This window comes from Neopsephotus bourkii, unplaced genomic scaffold (genome assembly GCF_033783945.1).
Source record: "Neopsephotus bourkii isolate Nb327-2 ecotype Australia unplaced genomic scaffold, CSIRO-AGI_Nbou_v1 NB_1183, whole genome shotgun sequence".
Classification (NCBI taxonomy): domain Eukaryota; kingdom Metazoa; phylum Chordata; class Aves; order Psittaciformes; family Psittacidae; genus Neopsephotus; species Neopsephotus bourkii.
The window spans coordinates 545764-562409 of NW_026901668.1; positions in this window are offsets into that span (position 1 = coordinate 545764).

The window sequence follows — 16646 nt, forward strand, 5'->3', positions numbered from 1 at the left end:
CTCCCTAGAGTATAGATCTGCTGCATGTAGGCTGTCTGGTTCAGTTCAGCTACTATTCTTTACCAGGCATTTAAAACATCTCTATTATTACAGTGGTACATAGTAAAATAGTATGAAATGGTTTGGTTTAGGGCTCAGCAGTCTTTTATTAATGAGCACAGTCATTAAATTTAATCTTTCACTGTTAAACTAATGAAAGAGACATTTAAAATTGAGTCAGCAAAGAGCTATATTGAACCATTAGACTTGGAAATTACCTGGCTTTCCATTCAATACCCCTTTAAAGTATGAACTTTCACGTTGAAAAAGGTTCACTAGCTCTGTCCACAGAGACCTTCAAACATTTAGATTCTCAATTATAACATAGAGTATAAGATTTAAATCTAATAATTGGTCATTTTTTAACATTTTCTTTTTTGTGCAGGTGGATGTAGCTTGAGAAAAGTACCTGGAAATCGTGAATCTGATTTAGCTTTTTTATAAAGTCTCAACACTTAGTAACATGGTCTACCCCATTTTCCTGTTAGACAAAGGTATTTTCACTCAGTGCACAAGAGATTATGAAGAGGTGTCATTTCATATTTCAGTGTCTTTGGAGATATCTGTAGATTGGTATTTTTGGTTGGTAAGCCATCTTATGGTTCTATGTCAATGAAGAACCTAAGATCATTCTTCATTCCTTAAAGAAGTAGGTGATATTAAACATTACAATTTTCATCATTCAGCTGACATTCTCTCTCCCCCAGCAAATCCTTTCATTATCTTAGAACCATGGTAGTTCTTATGTTCGAAGCTTTGTCTGTTTTACTTGAATCCCAGCTAGACATTTTGTGGGTTGAACACAGCTCTTTTTTTGAGAGACAAAAAGAGAAAACTCACATTTTTCTTTCAATCTTTTAGAAACTAAGTGAAACCTAATTTCTGGCTATACCACTTCTCAAATGTAAATTACATTTCATAGCTTACTAACTCCCATCTCCATGCTCTGAGACTTCACAGCCGCTGCCTTCCTTAACTCATTTTATTAAGTCTTTCCAATTTAAATAAAGGAAAAACATGGTTTCTGTGTCTTGGATGCTGGCATTTGTCTCTGACCCAGATGGAGGGAAATTTCCCCTTTAAAGTTATGTTTATAGAGTTAAGAATTTTAATCTATATAACCTGCTTCAGCATCACTGATCTACTCTATTTTTCTCATCTAATTTGGATTCTAGACTAAATTTCAGTGACATTTGGGGTTTTTCTACATTAGCTCAGCCAGTTACAGCTGTTCTCTATATTGTTTTCTTGATGGTTGTGTCTTCTAACCCTGTTTGATATAGTACTACAGCTTTATCATAAGGGTTAAATCTTCCTCAGTTTAGCTCATGTGGGAAGTCCCACTTTGAAGTCACTGGAACTAATTGTGTGTATAAAGTAAGCATGATACAATACACATAATCCAAAGGTGCTTAATGTGCAGTAAGCTGTCCTACATTTGGTAGAATTGTCCTACATTTCAGGAAGGCATTTTGCTTTCTTCCTCTATAATACTAAATTGGCCAAATATCCTACTTTTTGTCATTACATCTTACTTTCTTTCCTTCAGGGGAAATAAGGAAGATAAAGCATAAAGGGAATATGCAGAACATTTTTCCAGGCTATTGTGTAGTGTTACTTCTGTATTTATTTTCTGTTGTTTTTTTTTTTTTTTATTATTTTGTTTGTTCATTTGTTTTGTTTGGGGTTTTTTTGTTTTGTTTTGTTTTGTTCAACATTCATCTCAGCACCAGAAAATATAACATTAAAGGCAGACTTCGCTTCAGTCATGCCTTGCATTTAAATTAACCGATCAAGGCAATTTATAGAAATATATTAAGCTGGATTGAGCTCAGGACAGGTGCAGATGTATGTAAGTTTGATTTGTTACTGCAGCAAGAAAGGTTAAAGGATTTTTTGTGGTCATACTAGTCCTTCATAGAAAAAAAGTACAGGTCATAATTACTATGCCGTTCCCTATATTGCCTCTATTTCATTATTTTACTTTAAGAACTAGAATGACATGAGTCAAGGTTTACTATGATGTCCATTGGGGTTTTGTACATATATTTAACAGGAGAGTAAAGACAAACGAATCAGGCTATAAATAAGAAAAAAATTATTAGGTAATCACAGTTAATCACAACCACAGTTAAGCAATCAGGAATTATTTTCTATTCCAAAGTGTTCACATATCATGGACTGATATGAATAAATGATTCAAATCACTAGTAGCTGTGATGAAAACAAGGTGTTGACTTGGCTGAACATTTCTGTAACTTCTCCCTGATACTCTGCCTCTGTTCCTTTGATTCTGGATTCCTAAAGTTCAGCTTTGTTTCCAAAACAACTTTCTTTTTTAACAGAAAGTTGATTTTAAAGTTCATTGAGCCTGGGTTTTTCTTTCAAAATGCCCACAAGAAGTGGTCCCAAATGACCCTTTAGCTGGGCAAGACAGACCTTTCATAGTTCCTTCCACTTGTATGCATTCACATTCCTCCTTCCCACTCTCACACCAGAAGATGGTCCTCAAGAGGGTTCTACTCCTGCCTGAGACACATACTGGTATCCTCTTACTGCTCAGGTGTGTATAATGTCTGAACTTCTGCATGTCATGTCACAGTCTATGCAGACAGAGGACAAAGCTTTTGTGTTGAACCTGCTAGAATGTGTGGTAAAAGTAACACAAAGTTTTTGCCTGTTTTCAGCAAGCATTTTTGCTGAAAATGTATCAGTTTTAAAGGTGACTGGCTGAAGGATTGGAATGAAACTAAGGGCCCATTTAGTCTTTCTTAGTTGTAGTGTGAAAGAAAATTTCTTGTCCCAGTTGTCATGTGTATCTGGATCATAAATTTTCATCATTCCTCTTTCACTCTGAATTATGAGAGTTCTCTTTGCTGACTTATTGCAAAAAGGAGAACATATGTGAGGACACGCACACCCACACAATGATATAGGATCACTGTCTTTAGAGTGTAGAATTGTGGACACTGAAGCTAAGGGCTTAATCCTTACTTGCTGAAGCAATGACCTCTTCTCCCAGAATTTAAACTAGTACGTCTTCACAATTCAAAAAGTTGCTACAAACAGGGAAAGAAAGGACTTTAGGATATTATAACATGATGCAAAGAAGTAAAAGGAACCATGTTTGCCCAGTTCTGAAGCTAACCTCTGCCAAAACCACACTGCTGTGACTATAATTGTCTTCATTGTATATAACAGATTTATGAAGAAAAATTAATATATTGAAATGTTCAACAAACAAAGCAACAATAAAACTATGAAAGCTTGGGAAAATCCAGCTGGGATGTTCCCTTTCTAATTTCTTTGCATATAAACTTATCAAGTGCCAACCTTAATTTTTTTCCCCAGTTTTACTAAGTTACTTCCAATGCCTGAGAAAGGTGCCAGCTTGATATCTCTTGGTTTTAAGTTCATTTATTGTCCATTTCTTGGAAATGTACAATAGCCACAGATGGAGTTTTCCCATCCTATGTCAGCACTGTATTACAGTTGTGGACAAGAAGGATCTGTTTAAGAGGTAACTGTCTGGATTCTTTTGAATGCTTTCCTTGCAGAAGCTTATGATAAGCAGAAACTTTAATTAGCTCATTTGCTCATTGGCTTCTTTGTAGGAAACAGTGCTTATTACAAAATTACTGATACCTGGGCATATTTGCAACAAAACAGGCTAGCAGACCTATTTCACAAAGATCCAGAGCCATTGTGAGAAAATGGAAAGTTCTGCTACCAATGAACTGGGCTGGATGTGAACCACTGACCTGTTTCACACTCTTCATGGTTTTGTGTCATATGACCAGTACCCTTAGGCAGCCAACTTCTAATATTATTGCTAAGCAACCTGACTGAAGCGTTTGCTGCTTTGGAGACTTCTGTTGTTAAAAGTATATCAAGTAAGGTACAAATTCTCATCCATGAGCTACATCCTTTATCCTTGATAACTATCACATTTTGCACACTTACTGTAAGAATAGAGAAGCCTTTCGCCCTTTTGCTGTCCATAGCCATAGTTAAAGTACATGTAGGAACATTCTTCCTACCAGAAACTTTTGCTCAGCTGTCTAAATTAAATTGTTTACCCACAGCAATTGTTGAGAGCTCAACCATTTTGGTATGGCAGATAGCCAAAGTGCTCCTAACAAGTCACTGAAATTCCAATTTCTCAGCAGGGCTTTATGTAGAAATTCAGCCTGAAGTTCACTAGAAGGCTGCCCACGGAGATAGTGATCAATTATTCACTTATGAGTAATCAATTTATTTCTCTAACAAAGACTAATATATATTCTAATAATACTCAACTACTATTAATTTGCTTTTAGCCCTCACTATGTTATTGGTGAACCCCATTAAAGATAAATCATGTGACCAGATACAAATTAACATATTAGGACCCTTTACAGCACACATTCACAGAAAGGGACTACTGCAGTCAGCAACAGGGGAGCTCAAGGTCAACTTTTTCATTTATGTCTACAGACAGGACTTTTTTCACCAATCTGAATTCCTCTTATTCAACCTAAGCCACTTCCATTATGAATTCAGCCTCATGTTTCACAGACCCACCTCAGCCAGAAATAATTGTGCCTGCAAAATGAGTGATGGGAGCCATCCACAGCAAGCATATGCGGGACCTGTGACAGGCACCCACTGAACTGCCATTTACCCTAAGAGGATTCTTCTCAAGAGAACCCCTAACACAACAAAGCCACCCTGCTTGTAGGGGTGCTTGACATAAGCAGTACCTCCCAGCCCTTCCTGTGACTGGTCAGAGAAGCTTCACAAACCCCTTCACAGTGCTACTCACATTTCACATAAACAATGTGGCTTCCCTATGTTGACTTGGCATCCCCACTGGGTGTTTCTGTGAAGACAGGGATGGTACAGTGGGTGCTGTGGGTGTTTCAGAGTTTCTTGGTGCATTAATAGACTCTGTAGTAACCTGACAGACTGGTGTTTCCCAGCGGATCCACTAGCCTCTGATACGCAATACTCTGAGATTCTCTCCTGAATCCTACCACATCAGGGGGCACCTCACAGCCTTAGCCAGAAACATCGGAATGGTTGCACACCTCATCTCCTGTGCTGCCTGCGTACCTGGCAGAGTCACCACAGTATTACCACTAGAAAAGCATTTGTAGCAACATAGCCTCCCTGACACAATAGGTCTAACTGCTGTTAACAGCCCTTTGCACTTAGCAGAGCACCTGCCATATATTTATCTTGACAGTCTTTATCAAAAAATGTCTACACAAGAAGAAAGACACCATAAATGAGCCATTTTCATTCACAAAAGTGACAGTAAAGGCTTGCCAAATGCTTCCAATCCCACTAGGCCTCCCCCCCCCCCTCCCCCCCCAGCCCTTTGTCGGTAATCTGAGAAATGAGGTGAGTTATTTAGGCAGCTTGCAGAAATTGACCAGAACATTGCAGTTTTAGCACCACGTTAGAAAGAATTTATCTAGGAATGGATACTGGAAAGGAGCCAGAATAAACGTAGGTGGAAGTAGCTGCTTTTACAGACTCCTTTCCCTAGTCTCACAGAAGATGTGCACGCTCCAGCTGCCAAACAGAAATCCAGCTGCAATATCTGCTCCCTTCTCACAGATGTAGGGGCACTCCAAAGGTTCCTCATCTAAAGCCCAGAAGTGATCAGAATAGATGATAATGGCAAAACTAGCAGTTTTGTAGCAGTTGCTGTTTTTCCTTACACCTCCCAGATTTGGCCTATTGCTCAGCAGCTACACTCCTGCTTCTCTACTAGGAGCATTTTTTTACAGCTGAACAGGAATTCCGTAGCTGATCACTGACATCTCACACCATACTTGATCCCACCTTCATTTTGGGTTTGTCTAAGTTCTAATACAAGCTCTCTTGCAGTTCTTAACAGACCTGTGACATACGTGTCAACATTAGGATTTTTTTCCTCCTAGTTTTATCTTTGCTGGTGACTTCCTGTATGTGCAGTTAAGCTACAGAGTTGTACTGCATGATCATTGCGTATTACAAATTTGTTGGACTTCCGAAAGGTGTCCAAGATTAATTGCAGTACTGTTAAAGAGGTATACATCTCTGGCTATTTAAACACTTTTAATCCAGAAGAAATACTTGAGGATTCCATTGTCAAAAGCAGAAGACTTTACAGTGCCGTATCTTTCCAGGCACATAAGGAAGGCTCTTGGAGCAGAGTTGCTTCCAGAGAGTGAGCTACTATTTTCACTGAAATTTGGAAAAAAAAAGGGGGGGGGGCAAGGATGGGGGAACAAATTTATCTGTGTGTTGTCTGATTTTACCTATGTGTTGATAGCCTAGTCAACATAGCATATACTCAGACTTTGTAATTGTTTTATTCTCCTGCAGCAGGAAACCAGCTTTTCAAACCTGTCACTGTTTCTCAGAGAAATATCAGATTTCTAAAACACTCTTGAAATCCTCAGATGAAAAACCAAAGCGCCTTATAAAGGCCTCTGTGAATCCTGCAGCCCAGCCTTGTACCATTCATTTAGCAGGGTTGTGTCTTTTGTGATCATGAAGCGACGAAAGCTCATTGAATGCTTCAGTGTTCCAGAAGGCCCAGGGCCAAATGCCACAGCCCACAAAGTGGTCAACCTTGGCAGGAGAGATGCTCTGGTGTAGCACATCTCTTGGATTCCCCCTATCTACAAGTGCTCCAAAGGAGGCTTGTCAACAGTCCCAAACTACTCCCCTGGTTGGACCTTGAGAAAAGTTGCAATGGTACTTGTGCTTAGGATTTCCATGTTAGTGCAGCGTGGGTTAGTTTGCATTTTTTGTGTAAGCCTCTCTGAATCCAAACTGGCAAAGGTGAACAAATCCTCTATCTTACTTTTCATTCCCTTATTAAATGGTAATATTAAGCATTGACCTGCACGTCACACATTTGCCACCTAGGTCTTTAGAGAAAGAGCCTCCTATTTTAATTACATTTCTGTTCAGTAGGCTATACTGTCCTCTTACTTCAGTAAGGCTACTTGCAGATGAAGACAAAAGTCTGTAACTCTATTTAAGCATCTAACTTCCTTTAATGGTGCTATCTAACTGCCCTTCGAGACCTGGTCCCTGGCAATACTGCCATGTAAAACTTTAGGGTACTAATCAAGGATTCCTCTCTGCCATAATTACTTCTGTTTTACTCCTGCCTTACTCCTGCCTCTAATTTTCTCATGCCCTAAGTTTCCATTTGATGTGGACCAGGCTTGTAGACCGTGTGCAATCACAGTAAAATATGTGGGCTAGAGCTATTATTGTATATCTCTACAAAGCCAGCAAATTGGTAATGTAATCAATAAAAAGACTGCAATTAAAGGGTTGACAGGTGTAAATGTTATCTATCATGCAGTGATTGATAATTGTGGTGATTGTTAATACAATCTTTCCTTTACAACAAAATGACTGTTGTAGGTCTCCACAAATATCACACTTCAAATAATAACTTTATAGAGCCTTTTAGCTATTTTTTATCTGTTTTTCTTGCATAAGATTCATTAAAAGCTGTGCTTATTTCTTGAAAGTACTTTAACTCTCTGGCAAAAATAAAATATAACAAAAATAAATTAAGAACACATTCATGCAACACTCCATAACTCCGTAAACTATACTTCTTTTGAAAGTGTGACTAGAGCAAAGAGAGAAAAGAGGTCATAATCCAGTTTGGAATATAAAGAGTACATGTTTATAACTGAAAACAATTGCATAAGTTAAATGAGACCGAAGATAAGACAGTAAAAATGCATCCAAAATAGCCAGTAATCCATCATTTTGAACATGTATTTGAATGGGCAAGATAGATAATGTGATACCTCTTATTGCAACAAGAATATTTTAGAATGTTCAAGCTGGAGGTCCCAGAAATTAATTTTCTGGATGTGGTATTACATTAAGATTAGATTATTCTTGGTTCAATAAAAAGGTACCATGTTATCTGTACTGCCTTAAATTGACAATTCTTGCTCTTGAACCAATAGAGCTACATTTATCCTTTGCATACCAACAGATATTCAAATTTTCCATTAATTAGACTAAACCTCACAGTATTTAAAACAGTTGTTTGGGAAAAAAAACACCAACAACCCAGTAGTGAAGCACACTTAAATGGCAATTTTACACAGACATTCAAGACTGAGTCGGAGTCAAACAGTTTCACAGCTAACAAAACACCCCACTAAAATCCAAGAGAAATGAAGGTCTGATTTTAATTTGTCAGAACCACAGAATACAACTTAACCCATTTTCTAAAACATTGTCCCTCATTTTTCTGTTTAAAATTAAACTCTATACAAAACAGTAAATCCAGGAAAAAGGTCTGCATGGGTACATGGAAGAAATCAACAAAAGTTTTTGGTTGTTGTGAATGTGTCTTTTGTCAAAATATGATTTTGGTTTTGATACACAAAGCCCTGGAATTTGGAGATTGCTGATCTACTAATTTGTTTACTTGGTAGACTACCATCACCTACTACTATCTTCTTAATGAGATGGTCTATGTCTGAGAATTCAGAAGCCTTGATACTCCTCTGCAGTTTCATTGTGGATTTCACTTCCTCCCCAGGGCCAGGAATTTGGGCTCAAGGATGTATTTGAATTCCCATACACTGAAGACTTAACTGACTGCCTAATGGGGTTAGATTCACATTTTATTCCACAGGATAGAAAATGGCCTTAACAATTCAGCCGAGCTAATTACAAATCTGCTAATATTACCAGTGGATGAAATAAGCCATAAGAACTTGGCAAACACATTAATAATCAAGGTGTACAATCCATGAGCTACATCATCAGTAAGAATTGCAGGATTGTACTTTACGGTTTCTACTTTAAGATGTCATTGAGAGAAGTAACTTTAGTGCTTCAAGTTACAGGCATATTTTAGCTCAGCTTTGCTCATGCTAGGTTGACTTGTATTACATAGTTCTATGTCCTTCTATAAACAACTAACAGCTATATAGGTTTACATTAAATATTTCAATAATATCATGCTAGGAGGCTGCATTCAATTCTTCAAGAAGTCAAAAAGCTTCAGCTGCAGCTCTCTTAAGATGCCTGCTCTTATAAAGAGTTGCCTACACTCTAGCCACGTGGCAACAAGGGATTTTTCTTTCCAAGTGCACTCATATGACAAATGTAGAGTACAGTGTTGAAAAGTTTGACAGCACAAACACATCAGGACTCTTTCCTCACCACTCAAACCACAGAGTAATTTAGCTATGTAAGAAGGCCAGACACATTATGATAATGGGGTCCTAAGAGGAACGTGGCCAAACCACACTTGATTTTGATTCAGCTAAGCTAATCAAGAACTTCCTCAGTATCCTTTGTGCCATGGTTTAAAAGGCAGAAAAACCTGACTAGAGGAACCAGAAACAAAAATTCTTACATGAAACCGTAGTCCAGAAATGCTCTGAACAATGTTTAGACACTATGAAGAAGTAATTTCTTCTATAAATTATTTACATTGACTTTATAAATCTGTTTTCCAGTAGAAGTTACAGACATAGGGAACCCAAGAGGAGCTTACATGTATACACATATTCATGCAATGTTTGCCCTTTTTTGGGTAGATGGGGCACTTCTAGTGGTCCTGGATAGATCTTGATTAATGATTGTCAGTGAGTTCAAATGCAGTAAGTACTGTAACAAGGCTGAGGAGGAGGATGATGCTTCCCCAAGCTATGAATAGCAGTAATTCCTTGGTGTCATGACAAATAAGATATTTTTACAGAATCTTTGTACTCTCAAAATCAGAACAATGGAAGCAACCAAGCCAATAGGGAAAACATATGAATGGAAACTTTTAACTGTAACCTTTATTAATTTCAAAATATTCTTACAACAATTATGTTTTGTATGGAGAGGGAAAATTTTATCATTGTCTTGTTTTAGCTCCAGGAGATGGATTAGAGTCTTAACCTTTGGGCTTGGAGAACATCAAGTCTTCTTCCTGGAACTGGGAGTCCATCTCTTGGCAAAGTCAACTCGAATTCTCATCCTTAAAGAGTAAACGTAGGTAATATGCCTGCAGGCACAAGGAAAACGGTTAATGTTACTGTGCAAGAATCATTGCAACTGTGCCTGAAGAGGGTTGGGAATTAAGTTCATTTGTTTTCCTATGCTTTACTTTATTTTTTATGTCCTTTTTGACACGATACACAAGGGTAAAAAAGAACAGCAGCCACCCTGGGCTGTTAGCTAGGTTAGACCTGTTGAAGCCAGTACATCAGGCTTATAGGGCAATCTTATCAGTTGTCATTTATGTAGACCAACACACTGGGGGCATTGAGACACGCTGTCATTAAAATTAATGTACATTTGCTAACAAAAGGTGAACGTCACCATTCAGAACATTCACTGCAGTGCTTTCTAAGGAGAGCAGTGCCTCTGGGAGGAACAGAACTCTACCATGCTCCTAGGCTGAGGGAACTGCTATGTGTCCCAGGCCTGGCTAGATCTGTCACCCTCTTTGTTGCAGTCGCAGTCTCTTCAGCTATCTGAATAGTCACTACTAATCAAGTTTTCTACCCCAGCCCCATTTTCAGCAGCCAGCAGGAAAACAGCAAGCATCCAGGAGTACTAGTACTGCTAGTACCTTTTACTCATATAATTGAGAGCATAAATCACAGAATCTTGGGCTGCACATTGAAGTATGATACGGCCACCATCTTTTGTAGAGCTAGATAGGTAGCAAAATCCCTACTCATGGCATAAAAAAGGAAAGAACAAGCAGACTCAGATTTTCCTTCCTCTTGGGGTCTAATCTTGGGGATCAAACATGATGAGCCATTACATAAGAACTTCCTACTGAAGTTTCTAACTTCAGTGAAGTTTCCACTAAAATGGGAGTCTTCAGCCCTTTGGGCCACTGTTTTACTGGAGCCAAAAGCATCTAAAAATGGCTGAAAGTACATATGAAATTTATAGACAGGATGTACCCACTGGCTTGCTTCTATTTCTTTTGTTTTTCCATTTTTAAGTCCACTGTCCTGCTTTTACCATCCTGTATCTTCAAAAAAAAAAAAAAAAAAAAAAAAGTGGGTGATTTTTTTCTTACTTCTACTCTACTCTTTACTCCTAGCAGTTTCACTGACAGTACATGCACGTGTTTGCTGTTATTTTGAGACGTAGCTTTTTCTATCAAGTCGCAGCTTCTCAGTCTTTGTCGCTTTCATAACTAGTATTGAGAAAAGACACCAACACACTCTAAATAAAAAGGGAATTGTGTCTCCCTGCCTTTCACTAATTCTTTGGGCTTCAGTTGGATTTCCTTCCTCAGCTGCTACTATCACTGAGGTGAAGTGAACAAATAAAAAGACACAGGAATGAGAATTTCAGAACACTAAAAAAAACCAACCCAAAACCAAAACACTTTTAAACTTCCTTCAGTTTTCATAACTATTTCTTAGAAAGTGACTTCGAACACAGTGTTAATTTTATTGCACAGTTCCATGCTTCCCTATAATAATCAAGCTGTACAGAGTTTGGACTTTTACTGCCAAGAGTATATTGTTTTGCAATCAGTATTTCGGCAGTTTGTACTGACCTTGAACATCACGACCAGTAGGAACACCAGTTCATTTCACTTTTGCATACATTTTCAGTCACAGACTCTTATCATATATATAACGCTTACTACACAGAGCCTTTTATTACAAGCTGCCCTAGTCAGCCAGCTTTCAAAGGTTGCTTGACTGCTCCTCAAAGTCATGATCACACTAAAGTGGAGGATTGTAAAGCAGGTAAACTGAAGTGCCCTGTCATTTAAAGAGCAGTCTTTTCAAATGCATCTCTGAAAGTTTAATAAAATGAAGATCTACTCATTTCAGGCTAGAGCTTTTTTGAGAAGACAATCAGGAAATATGTGATGCCTACTTAACAGCCTTATGAAGATTGTCTAATTTATCAATTAATTGTACATACAACACTGCAGAGTTAATACTCTTAAAAAAAATTGCCATGAAACAAGAAATTGAATTCTCAGAGTTGCACTAATACAAATTAGTGGACTGCAGCCAATGGAACTAGTTCATGGGAAAAGGATGCATCATTTGCACATCAAGTTTCTTGGGTACAAATACAGGATGCCTCCTCTGCCCCTCTCCAGCCTGGAGCACAAGGAATATCTCAATAAAACTTCATGTTGCTGTGATCCCACACACTGCGGACAGCTGCTGGCTTAACTCAGTAGTCTACAGAGTCAACTAATTTATGATACCTCTAGATCCAGTGTCTGAAAGTGCCCTCTGGGATTTTCACATGCCATCATCTAGGAGTGCCCAAGATGATGACCCATCATCCTTCGCTCAGCCTCATGATTCCCATCTCCTTTATTTGCATTTCATATGATAACATGAATCTTTAGGTAGACTTTGACCTTTCGACTTCTCTCTTGAGCAACAGTACAGGATCCAAGTCTTCCACTAGTTACACCCAAACAATCCCATTTATATCAGAAAGGCTTACTCTAGAGTTAATGGGAAGCGACTGCTAAATTTGACCCTTAATTTTATCAGCATTGTAGAATAGTTCAAACAAAACAAAAAACAACACAGCGCAACATCAAACAGATCTGATAGTAAGTTGCTAACATTTACCACCAGCAGGAAAAGATGGCTTTATCCTGGAAAGTGAATGAAACCAACAAACCATTTCACAGGTCCTAATCACCATGACACTGAAAAAGTATATCAGAGCATTAGCTTAGCATTCCCTGTGGTAAATGGTAGCAGATCTCCATTAAATCAATAGCTCGGGCTAGCACAATCACCTTTTGCTAAGTATGTTTGTAAAGTGCAGTAGAAGTTAATATTCAGTGAAAGTTCAACAGCCATCATTGATTCAGCATATTAGTCCACAGTGAGAAATTTTCCTGATGAAACACCAGATAGCTAGCATCAGCCACATCCTATTGTGCATTTTAACATAGGCCACCATTATACAGCAGATACAGTAGAGCCTGAACTTCTGCTGTCCTCCTTATGTAGAACACCATTAGCAACAATTATCAATTCCCTATAATCATTGCAGTGGGAGTACTGAAGCCTCTCTACACACTCATCAACATGCTGATGCATGAGCCTGGTTTGCAGCATCACAGTGCCATACTGTGAATCCAGTGATGTCCACAAATGAAGGTGTATGGAAAACAGCACATAGCTGACACAGTGCATCCACCAGTCCAAGCAAGCATCACTGGAAGAGGTATCCTCAGGTTTAGAGCATTAGATGGATGCTCTGAATTTCCAAAGCTGGAAACAATGAGAGCTGTAGGTTATGCTACTTCAGCTGAATTAACTAAACTCCAGCTAGACTTACAACTACATTCATACATTCTCTGTGAAGTTATGATAGCAGTAAAAAACTCCAAAATATATAAAACATGTTCATCGGCATTTTAATGACACGTCAGATGTGCAGCTAATTGTCTTCAACAAAGAAACTAGTGCAGGTCACAGACTCAGCTAGAGTGAGGTTCCTTCACTTGTGCCTTGCTTACCCAAAATCCCAGCAGTCCCGCCTTTCACACTTTAACACTTCCTCTCTGTGCAGAGATTAATTCAATTCTAGGAAAAATATCAAGGTTCTTAAAAGATTACTAAAAAACCACCAAGCCCAAGGCCTTAAAAATATTTTTGGTAGTTCTGTCTTCAAATAACGTATGATCCTTCAGTACACAGATACCTTTCCTCCACTTGTTTTTTTGAAAGGATAATCTTAGTTCCCCTCATAGAATTGATTTTCCATTATTTTAACTTAAGTCTCAAATTACTCATGAAAAAAAATGTATATAATTATATACAAACTAACAGTAAATTCCTTGAATTGCCACGTACATCAGTGTTACCTGCATAGAAACAGTGATGAGTTCAGCTGATTCTTCTTGTGGTTTCTTAAAGCTTCCACGGCAATATAGCTCAAAAGCTACATATGTAGAGCACTTGCCTGAGCCATAAAAATTAATCTATGCAGAACTTGCTCAATTTTATCTGCTTCTAAAAAGTCTAAAACTTAGACCACATTAAAATAAAATAAAGAGGATATTACGTAACATAGGTAGAATCCAGGTATACTATACTTAGTGGAGTTCAATTCTGCAGTTAAAAACTGCAACTCAGACTCCAGTTCTGGAAGGGATAAAGTCAAGTCTTTGGATATGAAATACTGCTAACTTTTGGTAAACCAAGCTGTCTTGCTACCCATTGCCATAAAAATCACATTTTCCCAGCAATTTAAGAATCATCTCACAATACTCCATGCAGGGTAGGACGTAGGGAAATATTTTAACATAAAAAATTTCTTCCCTTCTACAGAGATTCACACAGAAGAACCACAAATGAGAAAGGACTCAATTCTGGCCTAGTGCAATAAACTGCACCTGCCTGTGTCAATTCTGAAAACACCCAGGAACAGAGTAAAATTTACTCACTGCTATTCTACTCTACTATATAGACAGTGATTGGTGGTACAGCTACTTAACAGAGAAGTCTGCGTTAAAATTTAGAGTGATAAAAGGGTTCAAACTATCCTAATTAGAATGAAACAAAATGCACAGAGCAAAGCATCATGTTATAATGATTATAAGTTATAATTAATCCACTATTACATCACAAAGCTTTGTGCTCCAGACATTTAGTCCAGAGAGGTAATGAGCATGCAGAGCTCCGTTTTCCTTGGAAGCAGTGGATATTCAGTACCAGGCAGAAATAGTCCAAGAAGATGAAATTGAAAAGAGTAACCAGTCTGTTATTATGTAAGGATTCGCAAGACTGGAAATTGAATTATACAACTTGTATTTGAATCCCTGAAACATGTCATCACCTAAAAGGAAATGATTTTACAAAATGTTACTCTACCTTGGTTTAGAATCTCATCAGCCTATGATATAAATTCTGTATAAATGCTGCTGGTTTTCTTTGTTTTTGTTTTGTTTTGTTTTGTTTTGCAGTAGCTTCTTTTCTTTATTTTGAGTCATAAGCAGTGGATTTCAGGACCTAATTATAAAAGAGAGACAAGTCCTGACCATCTTCCAACACACAGGAGACATTAGCAAAACTCATAGCAAAAGACAGCCTATATAAAAAATAAAAAGCCCAGAATAAGTATGTAGTAACAACAGATTCCAAGTACTACAAACAGTACCTTGCAGAGAATTCAGAGTTGTTTATAAAACATAAAACATTGCAACACAAACTTCTTTGCTACACAGTAAGAGACATTATAATGTGATTATGATTCTTTGCATCTAGATTTCCAGGTACTTTAAAAAAAATAGAGCTATCTACATTTTATAAGCGAGAGAACAGAGACAGAAGACACCTGGCTCAAAGTCTCACAGCGCATTAATGGCAGAACCTGAAACTTGTTTTATATCTCTTGATTTTCAGAGATGTCTCACTGAGTTTGAGGCTTTTTGAAAATAGGATAGATTCCTTATAAATTAATTTAGGAAGTTCAGCATCTGTTAACAGATCTAATTAACTGAAAAATGGCCACGTCAAAGTTCCCCAAAGTTGCCTTGAACACTTTTTTTAGAGCAGGTATGCTCAAGGAAAGTCCCAGAATATTTTTAATAAACAGAAGATGAAATAAAGACTGTGATAGCCCCTGAGAATGGTAGAAAGCAAGAAAAACAAATGCAGCAGCTGAAGTATAAATCAACTGCCTACAGTGTTTGGGGCTGAAACGATTTTTTTTCTGATAGCTTCGGAGGAGACTGTGAGTCACGGCAACTTTTTTCATTGATTCTCCAAACGAATAGTTTTCCAAGACTTCAATTATACTGTATGGGAATATGCTTCATATCCTGTCTTTGTTGGAGGAGCGCCTGTTTTTGTGGGTGCTTAACCTAGGTTGGCTACATCGATTTTAAACAACAGTCAAATCTGTCATTTAAAGTAAGCTTTCCGTAGAAATTCAAGTCTGTGAGAGACTCTGAGCTTGAATTCAGTGGTTTACTTAGCTAAAAATCCAATAAATTTGTTTCACTGCTGTTTTAATCCAGGTTAATATACTCTCATTTATCTGTAGGCCAAATATATTGCTGATATCAAGGTAAGTAAATATCATTGGGTACCATAATATGTACCCATGAGATAAACTCGGTACCATTTTGAGTTACATGCTAACAATATCAAGATAAACCCAGGCCCTGTTTACTGCTGGCACAGCCATTATTTAAGTTTTTCATTTTGTTTCTATCTGTGCCCAAGGCCTGTTTTGGGTAATTCACAAGCTTGTTCCAGAAGACAAACTTCATCTCAAAGGCTGCTTTATTTGGGAATTCCATCTGCACCTCAGGGATAAAAACATACTGATGCCTGTAGATAGAAAAATCTATAGATTATATCCCTAAATTATTCACAGTAGCCACTGGGTCCATTTTCCCAGACTTCTTATGCAACAACAAAACAAAGTTGTCTCATTTGTGTGAAAAATCAGTCTCCAATAATATCATCTTTGTTATTATCAAGCTTACAGGGACCATCATTCAAAAGAAAGGGATCATTTATAGAGGTTGAATAAGAAGCCAAGTATAACTGAAACTTGTTTTGCAGTACATGATCCACTACGGTTTAGGGAAAGTTGCAGAAAATCAGGTTGTG